Source organism: Macaca nemestrina, chromosome 4, assembly GCF_043159975.1.
Source record: "Macaca nemestrina isolate mMacNem1 chromosome 4, mMacNem.hap1, whole genome shotgun sequence".
NCBI lineage: Eukaryota > Metazoa > Chordata > Mammalia > Primates > Cercopithecidae > Macaca > Macaca nemestrina.
Window position 1 is genome coordinate 110,230,057 of NC_092128.1, and position 14,990 is coordinate 110,245,046.

A 14,990-nucleotide genomic window follows, 5' to 3' on the forward strand; every position below is an offset into this window, starting at 1 on the left:
AGGACTGGGTGTGCTTAGATGTCCGGAGTTCCACGCGGGGGTAGCACACGCGGGCCTTGGAGGGCGCTGAGACGCGGTGTTCCCATTCTGCCTTAGAGCAGTTGGAAGCACCATTCCGACTCCTGTAGACAAAGCCCTTGAGATTCGTGATCAGGTGGTGATTAATGATTCATGGTCATGGACAGTACTGCTCCCACCTGTAAGAGACCCAGGAAGGGGTCGATGGGTGCGAAGGGGCTGGAGGCTGCAAGCTGGGGGCTCAGGCAGCCCTGGATGAGCGGTGGGGTAGGACTGAAGGCCTCAGACTGGACTTTGTGCCTGGGGACTGAGTTCGAGCCCTAGCTCTGCCTCTTTCTAATGGTGTGGATTAGGGCCAGTCACCTAACTCATGCTCTCTGGGTCGAGTATTGAGCTGGACGTCTGGCACTTTAGCTTTCTACCCAGTAAAGTAGAAAACGTTACTGGTGAAATGACCATTTAAAGCTAAACATAGGAAAATACATTTGAACATCATAATTTCAGAATCGCTGCTTTTTTTTTTTTTTTTTTTTTTTTTTAAACAGAGTCTCACTCTGCCACCTAGGCTGGAGTGCAGTAGCACAATCTTGGCTCACTGCAACCTCCACCTCCCAGGTTCAAGTGATTCTCCTGCCTTAACCTCCTGAGTATCTGGGATTACTGGCGCACACTACCACGCCTGGCTAATTTTTGTATTTGGAACATCAGCAAGACATTGGATTTATAATAGAGATGGGGTTTCTCTATGTTGGCCAGGCTGGTCTCGAACTCCTGACCTCAGGTGATCCACCCGCCTTGGCCTCCCAAATTGCTGGGAATACAGGCATGAGGCATCACACCTGGCCAAGATTCCCTTCATCTTAATTTTTAGCAATATTTAATAAGCAGTGACTTGGAATCCTTCAGCTTTTACTTTCTCCCTCTGCTGAGCATTTAAAGATCTATAAACATACACAGGAGAAGCTTCTTCTTACAGGGATCCTTTTGTAACCTGGGGAATCCTTTTGTTATAAGGATAATTTCACCCTCTAATTTGGTGCAGTAAGAAAATAAATGGTAAGCATGATTACATTTAATCATGTAAAATACTGCCCAGTGTGGGGGAGGGGATGCTTACTCACACAGAAGTCCTTTCATTCACACTCTGCTGTGTCGTGTGTTTCTGTGACCGGTGTCCAGGTGTCCCGTCATTCCAAGCACTCTCCTCCCAGAAAGCCATTGTGTGGCCCAAAAGAGAGCACCTGAAAATGATTTTTAGACAAAGGCTAGACAGGTTGAGGATTGTAACTAGGTCAGTGACTTCCTGGGGTCCCTCAACATCGGGACATGCTGGAGATAGAGAGCTCTAACTGTGGGGGCCCATTGAGAAGGGAGAGGACTTGCCCAAAATGAAGACATTACTGAGGCAGCTGGGGGTCAAATGACCTTTGAGATTTCATTATTCTGGCCTGCCCATAGTTCAAACTTTGGCACTAGTTTTCATGGAAAATGCTGTCTGCCTCAGCCATGAGACTTCTTTCACTGTCTGCGCCCAGCTGAGCCAAACCCAGCTCCTGAACACAGGTGGGCCACGCCACCCCGTGGCTCAGAGATAGGGTGTCCATGTCTCCCAATCTCCCAATTTGCCTGTGACACTCCTATTTATGCATGCTGAATTTTTTTTTTTTTTTTTTTTTTTGAGACAGAGTTTCGCTCTGTCGCCCAGGCTGGAGTGCAGTGGCGCGATCTCGGCTCACTGCAAGCTCCACCTCCCGGGTTCATGCCATTCTGCTGCCTCAGCCTCAAGAGTAGTTGGGACTACAGGAGCCTGCCACCATGCCTGGGTAATTTTTTTTGTATTTTTTTTTTTTAGTAGAGACGGGGTTTCACCATGTTAGTCAGGATGATCTCGATCTCCTGACCTCGTGATCCGCCGGCCTCGGCCTCCCAAAGTGCTGGGATTACAGGCGTGAACCACCGCGCCCTGCTGCCTGTTGTCATTATTAATACTACCCCGTTCACTCTCCAAAGTGCCCCAGTTTGAGTGATAAATTATTTGATCTCCTTGTTCAGAATCCTTTCTGCTATTCTCTCAACAGTTTGCAAGATTTGGCAGCCAAGATTTGGAGAGCAAGGCTCCAGGGACAGGACACTGGTTCCTAAAAAGGTAAAAGGAAGGGGGAGTGCAGGAAGGGTCTCAAGCATTCAATGCAGTGTGGGAAAGACCCAGGAGGCAATAATGCCTGCTCTGGTTCTCTTCCACCTTCATGGTCACCCTCATTTGTTGAGCTCCTGCATTGCCTCTCTAGGTAGCAGGAATCCAGATACATAAAAGGCAGTGCACTGATCTCGGCCTGTGATTAGGAGGAAATCGAAAGTTCATCCCACCTAAGGAACATTTACTGATGCTCTGCCTGGGGCTAGGAATCTAATAAGGACTTTAGAGAGTAAATAAAGAATTATAATAGAGTGAGGGAATGCTGTGAGGTAAGCTGAAGGTGTCACAGGAGCCCAAAGGAAGACCTTGCTCACTTCCTGTAAAGAGGTAGGATGGGTAATTGGAAAGATGTCACCAAGGAGATTTGTGAGCCTGGCTCTGCAGACAAGACAAGGTATCAGGTATCTCCAAGTGGGGGCGGGGAATTCTCAGCTTTCAAGAGCCAAACAGCCATGATTAGAAGCATGTGTTAGCCAGCAGCAGAGATCCAGGCAGGCAGATGAGGACGATGAATTACTTCCCCAAGGGTGGGGCTGGTGCTCCTTCAAGCCCTCCCTCTTAGGGCCAGCTTGTGCCAAGACCTGAGTGGGGGTTGGAGCTGAAGGTCAGCAGCAACCATATGGCCTGCAGAAGAGAAGGGGTAGGGCTGAGTCAGATACACATTTATCTGATATCAGATCAATTTTCGGGGGGGCAGCATGGAAATAAGGGCACAGTGTGTCAAGGCAGAGAAGCAGAAAACATAGGCAGTCCCCCAAAGCACTGGTTTATGCCTGACCACAGGGAAAGGTTTAGAAACAGGCCCTCTCTAGTCCACTCCTTCACCCCACTCCATCCACCATGATTTCTCCAGTGGCTGGCTCCACTTGGCAGTATGCCCCGAGGATCTGGATGCTGAGGATGACTTAGGTACCAGGGTCTGGCCAAGGTAACCCAGCACTTCAGCCTACATCTTCAGCATCACTGGGCAGGTTATTAAACACAAGATGGTAGGCCCACCCCTGAGTCTCTGATTCAGCAGGTCTGGAAGGGGGGCCCCCCAAATTATGCTTTAACAAGTTCCAGGTGATTCTAGTCCAGGTACCATGTTTTGAGAACCACCAAGGTAATCCGGGTCTGGTATCCTTGTTAACCAGGGGCCCTGGAGATGCTGCCTGGGGCTAAGACAAGGGCACTGGATTTGAAAGCTGAGGGCTCTGGTTGTGGGCTGGCTCAGGCTTCTCGGTTGCCACATGTATAAAAGGGTAATTCTGCATCTTAAATAGATGTGAGAGGCCTTTGTCAACTGAGAGGTGAAATTTGATGTCAGTTTTTTCACATGCAAATCTAGGGCTGTAAAGTTTGCTCCTTTCTCCTAAAATAATTACGGCTGTGGTCTGAGGACCACACCTATATCAGGATCCTCTGGGAAGCTTCCTAGAATGCAGACTTTGCAGCTCTAAATCTTGATGTGGGTCCCATCATCACATTTACATTTTCAACACATCTTCAGTGATTCTTCTGCACCCCAAGGAATTTGAAAACCACTTGCTTACACTGGGGCGGTAAAGAGGGATGGAAAAAAGCTGTTCTTCCGTTTTCTGATTTGCTGTTGGGCCAGGAAGATCCCCCGCCCTCGTCCTGAAGTTTCCTTGCTGCCAGCATCCTTTGGGAACCTCTCATCTCAGGAAGTCTGCGTGTCTGCCCCCTCATTTTCCTCCTGGCTCCCAGCTGCATGCAGGCGCCACCTCCTGGCAACATAGTTCTTTCACTCTTTTTCTCCTGTTGTGTTAATCAGATCCTCCCCACATTAAGCGTTTAGAAAAAGAGCCTTTGTAATGTCAGAAAGAAATGTGATTCTCTTACATTTGAGGGGTTTCGATGCCTCCTTAAATGTCTTCACTGCTTGCGATTTTACTATTCCATTCTCTAAAAAACAATTAATAAATATATGTACTTTTAATTCTTAGTTTTAATTTTTTTTTTTTTCAGACAGAGTCTCCCTCGGTTGCCCAGGCTAGAGTGTAGTGGCGTGATCTCAGCTCACTGCAACCTCCGCCTTCCAGCGTGCACCACCATGCACAGTTAGGTTTTGGTTTTTGTGGTTTTTTTTTTGTATTTTTAGTAGAGACGGGGTTTCACCATGTTGGCCAGGCTGGTCTCAAACTCCTGACCACAGGTGATCTGCCTGTCTCGGCCTCCCAAAGTGCTGGGACTACAGGTATGAGCCAGCATGCCTGGCCTTAGTTTTAATTTTTAATACAGTAAATATCAACAGATACATCTCACATAAACAAAAACATTTTGGGGCTATGTGTGTGTGTGTATTTTTTAATTCTAGGTGCTAACCTTAAATAATTCTCCTCTGGGCCAGATGTGGTGGCTCACGCCTGTAATTCCAACACTTTGGGAGGCTGAAGCAAGAGGATCGTTGGAGGCCAGGAGCTTGAGACCAGCCTGGGCAAGACCCAGTTTCCACACACACACAAAAGAAAAAATTAGTCTGGCATGGTGGCAAGCACCTGTGATCCCAGCTATTTGAGAGGCTGAAGAGGGAGGATCACTTGAGCACAGGACATGAAGGCTGCAGTGAGCTATGATCACACCACTGCACTCCAGCCTGGGTGACAGAGTGAGAACCTGTCTCTAAAAACAACAACAATAATAGTCCTCTGTATATTTTAAGAGAACAAAGAGATTCTAAGACCAAAGAGTTTGCGAGTCACTGACTTATATATTTATAAAATGGAAACAAAAGTCTCACACTACAATAGTCATCCTTATATCATATGATGCACCGTGAGGCTTTCCTTTCTATTCCCTTTTATTTCATCCCTTTAAAAGTACTGGTCCTGGCCATGAAAAGTTCATTTGCGACAGCTTAAAAAGCAATCAACCAAAGTATGGGAACACTATGTAATTTTCTGGGGTCCACTTTTTATTTAAGTTAAATGTTGTTATTTAAATTTAAAAAGTGCCTAAGGCCACATTAGCTTTAGGATCATGTTCTTTCTTCTAAACAGAGCTGAATTTACCATGCAGTCAGTGAAGCTCAGGTTCAAGGCTCCTGACTTTCACAGGCCCCTCCTGGACCCTCTACCTATTTTTTACCTATAATTTGGCATTCTTTTCTAAAAGATCTGTATCTGTAATCTGTATAAAGTTCAGGCCCCACAAAAACCAGATCCACACTTGCTACTAAACCATGTTTTTTCTGTATATAAGCTGGAATGTATTAAAATAATGTAGTTTTGGCTTGCTTTTCTAATTAGAAACAATGGTAGTTAATAGTCAATTTTTTTTCTCATTGAAAAGAGCTACTGGTTTGCATTAGGACTCTTTGGTTGAGGAAAGAAACCCACGAGTTAGTTATATTTCAAGGAAAAGGGAGCTGACTTTAAGGACACGTGTGCGCTGGAACTACAGAATCATCCACAACCAGTCTATTCCTTTCCCCCAGTGGTCACAGGCTCTCTTGCTCACAGCCTCTCTGCTGCTTTCTTGTGAATCTGTCCACTCTGTCCTCCTCCCTTTATGGCTAAGCCTCTTCATACTCACGCATTGCACATGGCCCACAGGAGCCTTATGCTAGCTCTCAGGGCAAAATAGCCCAGTCTCCCTCTATTTCCTAACTACCAGTTCCTCAATGAGGAATTTGGCCCAGCTCAGGTTTCTAAGACATGCCACATCATAGATTGTTGGTCAATCTGACATGGGCCATGCTTGGATCAAGTGCCCAATAAGCCACAGCTATGGAGAACAGGGTCGTGTGGTACCAACCTTAGTCTGTAGACAGGGTCTTATCCCTTAGAAGAGACTAGTCAGCAACAAGCTCAGCAAACCATCAAACTGATCTGAATTCAAACTTTGAGTTTTTGTTCCATATATTTAGTTGGATTTAATATTAATTTATTATTATTTTTTCAAGAACCAGTCTCACTATGTTGCCCAGGCTGGAGTGCAGTGGCTATTCACAGGCACCATCATAGCTCACTGCAGCCTTGAACTCCTGGGCTCAAATGATCCTCCTACCTCAGTCTCCAGGGGCTGGGACTACAGATGTGTGGGCCATCACATCTGGCCTGGTGGTTTCCACTTAAAAACTTATCTCTTTTTTGCTTTAATTTTCTTATTTTTTAATTAATTATTTTTTATAGAGAGACAGGGTCTTGCTATATTGCCCAGGCTGGTCTCAAACTCCTGGGCTCAAGTGATCCTCCCACTCAGCCTCCCAAAGTGCTAGGATTACAGGCATGAGCCACCACACCTGGCCAGAACCTATTTTTCCCTCTCTTTTTCTTTTTAATATATGTAGAGACGAGGTCTTGCTATGTTGCCCAGGCTGGTCTCGAACTCCTGTATTCAAGTGATTCTCACACCTCGGCCTCCCACAGTGCTGGGATTACAAGCATGAGCCACCGTGCCCAGCTTGCCAAAATCTATTTCTTTTGGGGCATATTGGTCTTTCTACTGCCTGCCTTTCAGATTTCTTGCTAATCACTGGAAATTTGATGCAAGTCAAGGATTTTAAAGAAATATGTGCTGCTTTGTCACTCTAAAAGAATGAATAAGAAAAAAAAATCAATAGTACATGCAAATATGAAGCTTATTATGATATATTTAGCTGCTGGAGAGCTTGAGTTTAATCTTGGCCTTTAACTTATGAGGAGGATGCACAAACTCACTGTGTGAGTCATTTCCAAAATGTCTCCAATTCTTTTGTCCCTTGGTGACATCATAGGATTCTCTGAAAGCTTGGCATGATGTACACCACTCCATATATCACACACAAGCAAGCCTAGGATGGACCTGGCACTATTATGTTTTATAGCTGATCTCAGGCAAATTTTTCAGGTATCACCCCCACCTTGAAAGTAGGCAATATAAGATTGCTACAGCCCACTTTTCCTCTGTAGCAGCCAACCCTGTGGGGCAGTGGCTCTTTAAGTGTGCTTCTAGGGTCCTCAGCATCTGAACCACCTTGGAACTTACTAGGAATGCAAATTCTCTGGTTTTCCCCCAGATCTACTGAATCAGAAAGTCTGGGAGAATGGTCTAGCAATTTGGCTTAACAAGTCCTCCAGGCTATTTTGATGCAGGCAAGGGTTTTAGTACCATCATTTAGGGCTTGCTTTTCAAAGTGTTAGGACATGCAACATACACCCGATACTTGATGGGGATTACAAGAGTCTCTAGCCTGCACCGTGAAACTCACGTCCATGCCTTTATTCAGGTTATTCCTCTAACTAGAATACTCTTTCTCCAACAGACTCACCTGTTGGGATCTTGTCCATTTTTTTTTCAAAGCCAAACCAGTTCAAAACCTACTTCCTCTAAAATGTTTCTCCTAATCTGCCCATCTATCTGGAACATGGTATCTGTCTTTCAAAGGGTGCTCAATATAGAACAGGCTGTTATCTAGAAAGTTAGAAGTTGGAAAGTTAGGTAAAAATCATTTGGAATGAGTGTAGTGGGCTGTCTTCCATAATGACTACTAATTGATGCTTCGGGATGGACCTTTCCTTTGTTCTCTATCATCAAGTCATGCATGTTCCTGATCCAGGCTGGAATTGCTGCTTCCCCTGGAATGTGTTTCCTTGAGATCAAGAATCAGCAAACTATGGTCCGTGGGTCAAATGCAACCCACAGGCTATTTTGTACAGCTTCTGAGCTCACAATATTTTTTACAGTTTTTAATGGTTGGGAAAAAAAGAAAAATAATATTTTGTGATACTTGAAAATTACATGAAATTCAAATTCTACCACTCATAAATAAGAGATCATTGGAACACAGCCACACTTATTTATGTTGTCTGTGTCTGGCTTCCTGCTACGAGGACGGAGTTGAGTAACTGCGACAGAGATTGTATGGCCAACAAAGCCAAAAATGTTTACTGTCTGGCTCCTTGCAGAAAAAGTTTGCCAACCCCCACTCTAGGTGACCTCATGTTTCACTCCCTCACTTCGTTCAGGTCTCGATCAAATGTCACCATGGTGGGGGTAGGTCTTCCCTGATCTTCCTACCTAAACAGAACATGTTCCCCCCACCTGCTCTTTGCACTGTTATGTCATATTGCATGATTTTCTTTGTGGCACTTTTCCTCAGCTGATGTTATAGAGATATTTGTTTATTATGTGTCTCTCCTCATAAGATCCAGCTTCATGAAATCAGGGCCTTTGTTTTGGTTCATCTCCTTTTTTTTTCTTTTTTAATTTTAATGAGAACCTAGAGAAAATACTCCCTTTAAAAAATATATTTTTATTTATTTAGTTTTTGAAACAGGGTCTCACTCGGTCACCCAGGCTGGAGTACAGTAGTGCAATCACAGCTCACTTTAGCCTTCACCTCCTGGGCTCAGATGATCCTCCGACCTCAGCCTCCTGAGTAGCTGGGACTACAGGTGTGCACCACCACGGCCAGCCAATTTTGTATTTTTGGTAGAGACAGATTTTCGCTATGTTGCCCAGGCTGATCTCAAACTCCTGAGCTCAAGGGATCCATCTGCCCTCCTCAGTCTCCCAAATTGCTGGGATTACAGGCATGAGCAACCACACCTAGCCAATGTTTTGGCTCATTTCCACATGCTCACAGGCTCTCAGTAAACATTCCAATGAATGAATGAATGAATATTCTCTAACAAGAGTATTTCTAAGACCTTCTCTAGTGGTTAAATTATTTTACTTTGATTTGGTGAGGGACAAGGAGCTGATTGAGTGTACAATCTAGACTAAGTTACATTAACAGAGATAGAGTTATTGTTTGCCTTTTACAAAATAATGAATATGCATTGTGAAATATTTCTTAATTAAAAGACCTGGAGGCCAAGCATTCAGACTTAGAGGCCATAAATCAAAAATCATTCTTCTGCCAGGCGAGGTGACTCATGCCTGTAATCCCAGCACTTTGGGAGGTTGAAGCGGGTGGATCACTTGGGGTCAGCAGTTCAAGACCAGCCTGGCTAACATAGTGAAACCCCACCTCGACTAAAAATACAAAAATTAGCTAAGCGTGGTGGTGGGCGCCTATAATACCAGCTACTCGGGGGGCAGAGGGGGAGAATTGCGTGAACCTGGGAGGAGGAAGTTGCAGTAAGCCAAGATTGCGCCATTGAACGCCAACCAGGGCAACAGACAGAGACTCCATCTCAAAAAACAAAACAAAACAAAAAAAAAAAGTTTTTTTCTTCTGTTTTTCAATGAGAGCATCCAGAGTTGCCAATTGGAATGCGGAAAATTGATTTTGACTGTTTGTTTTTTAAGAGAGCTTAGGGACTATTTTGTCCCATTCTGTTTCTGTTTTATTTCAAAATTCTTCTACATTTTAGTCCAATTTTATATATATAGAATGTAGGCAAAATATGGGTTCCAAGACATAATTGCTATTTACTTTGGGGCAAGGAGTTTTCTGGAAAAGTAGCCAGCGTCACCCAAAAGCCTCTAATGACCTTCTCATACCCTCCCATTTCAAAGTCAGATGAGTTGTTTTTAAAGGAATAATTCATCTTCCTCTCCCCTCTTTTCTTTTATAAAGATTTGTCTCTCATAGTTTGTCCGTACAAGACTTTTAAAGAAATGGGCTTGAGTTTACCTTGTGCTGAGTGAACAGAGCACCTTTACTAGGAATATGCCTTCTTTCACCTGTAGCAAACAAAACAGAAGAATGTATCTGAGGGATTGGTTCTATTACCACATTAAGGAAATTTATGCAAATGACTTTTATCTGGAAGAATCTAAATTATAATTTTACCAAGTTATGGTAGTTCTCTCAGGAAAACTCTCCTTTTGGGATTGTCAATATGGGGAGAATTATGACTTTTGTATTAAATCCTGAAGTATTTGCGGTGGCTCACGCCCATAATCATAGCATTTTGGGAGCCTGAGGCGGGCAGATCACCTGAGGTCAGGAGTTCGAGACCACTTTGGCCAACATGGCAAAACCCCGTCTCTATTAAAAGTACAAAAACTAGCGGGGCATGGTGGCGTGTGCCTGTAATCCCAGCTACTCAGGAGGCTGAGACAGGAGAATCGCTTAAACCTTGCAGTGAGCCAAGATCGCACCACTGCACTCTAGCCTGGGCGACAGAGTAAGACTCTGTCTCAAAAATAAGTAAGTAAATAAATAAATAAATTCTGAAGTATTTTTCTTGGATATCATAGTCTAAGCCCCACAAAGTATAAGTGGCGTGGCTGAGGTTACAGCTAGATGAAGATTCAGGGGTCCTGTCTCCACCAACAAGGCTCATTCCACCTCCCCTCGTACTTCAATACCTCCCTGCACTTTCCCAGTTTCAACTCACAGAAGGGAAAGCTTCCAGCAGGCCAGTACTGGGCCTCTTTTTGTTTAATAGTTGCCTAGTTGTCGAGTAAGGATGGAGACAGACTTAAATCATTAAGTGAGATTTCTGTTTTTAGACATTTGTGGTTCTGCTGAATAGAAAATTTAAAAAGAGTGCATTCCTGCCTCAAGAAATGGTAGGACTTTCTGAGGCTTAATGACTAAGGTAAACAAACATGTGTGCTTCAAAGTACACTGAGCACTTAGGTTCAGGGAATGCTTTCTTAAATACACTTTGGATCTAATGTAAGAAATCAGTTTGTCCTGGTGCAGACATATCTGGGAGCATTAATTCTCCTGGGCTTAAACAAACTGCCCCAGAAGACAGTGCTGACAGAGGAGACCCTGACTGGCCTCAAATCTGTTAAGATGGCAATCGATCATTTAGAAGCTTTACAACCAGGAGAAAAATGAGCGTGAGAGGAAATGTGAAACGATGACACATCATCACTCTCCACTAGAGCCCTCCAGTTTCTGAGAAAGATGGAAACTCCCTCATTGGAAAAGGCAGAAAAATAAACATGCTAGCAATGAAAATTCTTAAGACTTTTTTAAAAAGAGAAACTGAGAGGAAAAATCATATCTAAGTTCTTCTAGAAAGATCATAATTTCAGAAAACTTATTGTTTGGAACAAAAACCTGGGTTTAAGATTATTTTATTTACTTGAGCACATTTAGTACATTTCAAGTGTCTGCCTTAGTACAGACTTTTCAGAAGTGGGATAAATGTACAATTTCCTGCTACCTAGAACTGCTGTGAGAATTAACTAAATTAAAAACCAAAAAATCATAGGCAGTAGATAGACTGAAGTCTTTCTCTTAAGAGTTGTACTATGGCTGGGTACAGTGGCTCATGCCTGTAATTTCAGCACTTTGGGAGGCCGAGGCGGGAGGATTACTTGAGCCCAGCAGTTCAAGACCAGCCAGGGCAACATGGCAAAACCACAACTCTACAAAAAATAATACAAAAAAAAAATAGCTGGGCATGCTGGTGCATGCTTGTAGTCCCAGCTACTAAGGAGGCTGAGGTGGGAGGATCACCTGAACCTGGAGAAGTTGAGGTTACAGTAAGCCATGATCTCACCACTGCACTCCAGCCTGCTGGGCAACAGAGTGAGACCCTGCCTCAAATGAAAAAAAAAAAAAAAAAAGTCGTGCTATGAATTAAAAAAAAGAAACTAAAATATTTACTGCGTGAAAGTGAAAGAATTAGGTTGGAGTCTGCCTGTGCTCTAGTTCGAATTTCACTGTCTCTCTTTAGCCAAGCATCAGAGGCATTTATTGTTTTGTTGTATAGATGCATGTTGGGCATCCATGAACCACCTTATTGGGTATTGGTGGTGGTTGTTTTCACTCAGCTCTATTCTGTAGAAACAGTACCCCAATTTTGCTTTGGGGAATCACCCTCCCTGTCTGACCTCACTTGCTTCAGGTGAACCTAAATCCATCCACGGGCTCCTAGGGAGTAGAAAGTGAGTGAGGCTAAGTTCATCAGCAAACCTCTTTCCCCATAGTCATTGGTTCAGGAGAAAATGCATGACTCAAATTAAACCCAATCAGAGTATTAAAAACTTAATTGTTGGTGGGAAATGCCAAATGCCCCTTATGGAGGGGAATCCAGCAATCTCTAAAGAGAAACGATAATAGAATGCAATTAATAATCTGTGGTTTTCTTTTCCTATAAAAGATATTATTGGGACAGTGGGTGAAATTTAAGATATGTAGATTAGTTGATATTATTGTATCATGTTGAGTTTAATAATTTTTATTGTGGTTAATGTTCTTACTTTAGGTAACACTGAAGTATTTAGATATGTAGGGTCATCATGTCTGCAACTCATTTGCCCATGGTTCAGAAACAATTACATTACACACACACACACACACACACGCATAACAGATAATACATATAGAAAGTAGGAGGGCAAGAGAAAGAATGACAAAGCAAATGGGCTAAAAATTTAATAACTGGGGAACTTGAGTAAAGGGTATGTAGCAATTCTTTATACTGTTCCCAAAACTCTTCCATAAATCTTTATTATGTTGTAAACCCAGAAAATCTGAGATAGGTCTCAGCTAATTTAGAAAGTTTATTTTGCCAAGTTTGAGGATGCACCCATGACACAGCCTCAGAAGTCCTCATGACATGTGCCTAAGGTGATCAGGGCACAGCTTGGTTTTATACATTTTAGGGAGACATGAGACTTCAATCAATATATGTAAGAAGTACATTGGTTCAATCTGGAAAGGCGGGAAAACTCGAAGCAAAGGGAGGAAAACCAGTAAGTGGCTTCCAGGTCACAGATAGGTGAGAGACAAAGGTTTCTTTCTTTTGAGTTTCTGATTAGCCTTTCCAAAGGAAGCTATAAGATATGCATTTATCTCAATAAACAGAGGGGTAACATTCAATAGAATGGGAGGAAGGTTTGCCCTAAGCAGTTCCCAGCTGCTTTTTCCCTTTAGCTTAGTGACTTTGGGGGCCCAAGATATTTTCCTTTCACATTCCCCCCTTTTCTTTTTAAAAATATTTTGGAGAAAGTGTTTTAGAAGAAAATTAGCCTCTGGTCCTAGGATTTGTTTGATCTCTCATGGCTAGGATGATTTATTCCTGTAAGGTAGATCCAGAGTTATTAGGAAAGCTCATTTTTAGAAGGTTGTGAAGTCTCATGCCCTACAAAGAAAAAATAGGGGGAGGAAGGGAGAAAAACAAAACTAAACAAAAGAACAATCCTGAAAATCGATATAGGCCACATTACTCTGAAGTCTATACATCTGTAGGCAGGTATGAAAGTGGCTTATATATGTCAATAGGTTGCTGTTATTTTCTTCTGAAGTTTAAGTTGTCTAGTTTCAGTTCACAGGACTTTACAAAAGCACAGCTTAGTTTTCAGTGACTCCAAATTAAGAAACATGTGGGGAAAAAAACATGAAAAAATTGAAAACATTATTTTGAGACTTATAGCCAAGAAAAAATTAGAATTCTTTCCAAACTGTAGAAAATACTAAACATTTTAAAACATTGGCCAAGACTAGAATCTAACAACAGGTGTACTATAGTTTTTGAAACATAATTTTTCTCACTTCAGTTTTTCATTTTTGCTGAAGACAATTCATGGTAGGACTGCCTTACTTTATTATATTGGCCTAATTATTTGTATGCAGTGCAGCGATAATAATTATTTTTTACATAGGTTTTTAAAATGGCTTTGATGGAACTTTGTTGCCTAGAAGGAATCTCAGATAAGACTTTTTTAAACCTGAGCCCAGTCAAGGATTTGTGCCATCAAATACCTATGAGTTTGGTGAATTTCCTCTCCTCTTGAGGTTCCAAGATAAACCTGGGGCTTCTGGGCCTGTCAGAAAGTGACATTCTTTAGTTACCACGGATCAGAAACCCCGTACAGGGACTGTGTACACAAAATATGAGACCAGTTTTTCCAAGGTCGTTCTTGGCTCCATAAGTCAAGTTTGATTCTTTAAAGGAAAGTACACCATTCCAGTCAAATCCTAGGTAAAATAACCAGTTTCTCCAATTGTGTCCTGTTACAAATGAAAATAGATTCTTACTGCACTTATGCAAATAACTGTATTGCCATAAGTTAAGAATACTCGGCCGGGCGTGGTGGCTCAAGCCTGTAATCCCAGCACTTTGGGAGGCCGAGACGGGCGGATCACTAGGTCAGGAGATCGAGACCATCCTGGCGAACACGGTGAAACCCCGTCTCTACTAAAAAATACAAAAAAACAAAAAAAAAAAAAAAAAAAAAAAAACTAGCCAGGCGAGGCGGCGGGCGCCTGTAGTCCCAGCTACTCGGGAGGCTGAGGCAGGAGAATGGCATAAACCCGGGGGGCGGAGCTTGCAGTGAGCTGAGATCTGGCCACTGCACTCCAGCCCGGGCGACAGAGCCAGACTCCGTCTCAAAAAAAAAAAAAAAAAAAAAAAAAAAAAAAAAAAAAAAAAAAAAAGAATACTCACAAATGGTTCCCAAATACTGGAGAAATCAGGTAGAGAGAAACAAATATGCTCTAAATTTTGTTCATAGGAATATACTAAATTGTTAAAGGTTGTCAATGGCTCAAAAGAAAAGTTCCAAGACTCTGAAAAACAAAACAAAGGATCAACAACATTTTAAGCAAAAAGTCAAAAAGATTAGTTCAGTCCATGCAGTTCTTCCCTATTCTGCTTATACTCATCAACATTTTAGCTTTCAATGAGTCCTGAAAGTTTTTCCTCTATTTTGATGTCACAATCTCCAAAGTTATCAGAAACCTCCATTCAAGAGCACCTGTTAGAGTTTTATAGCTGATTATAAAACCACCTTCTAAAGAAGACCAAAACAAGACAACAATTGTCTGTGGATGACAAAAATTTTAGGGCAGCCATAATCAAAGACACAATTGACAAGGAAATTTGTTACCTCTGTGGCACACAATAATTTTAACATAAGAATTATGATTATC

The 14,990-nt window shown here is 42.5% G+C and overlaps 1 long non-coding RNA gene across 1 annotated transcript; it reads right to left on the bottom strand.

The window, feature by feature from the left end:
* Window positions 1-1,999: 1,999 nt before the first annotated feature.
* Window positions 2,000-14,170, bottom strand: LOC105497754 (uncharacterized). The gene is made up of 4 exons (XR_011621682.1): window positions 13,821-14,170; window positions 9,783-9,832; window positions 4,061-4,123; window positions 2,000-2,839 (listed from the first exon to the last, which is right to left on the bottom strand). It is a non-coding gene; the product is annotated as an uncharacterized lncRNA (long non-coding RNA).
* Window positions 14,171-14,990: the final 820 nt, after the last annotated feature.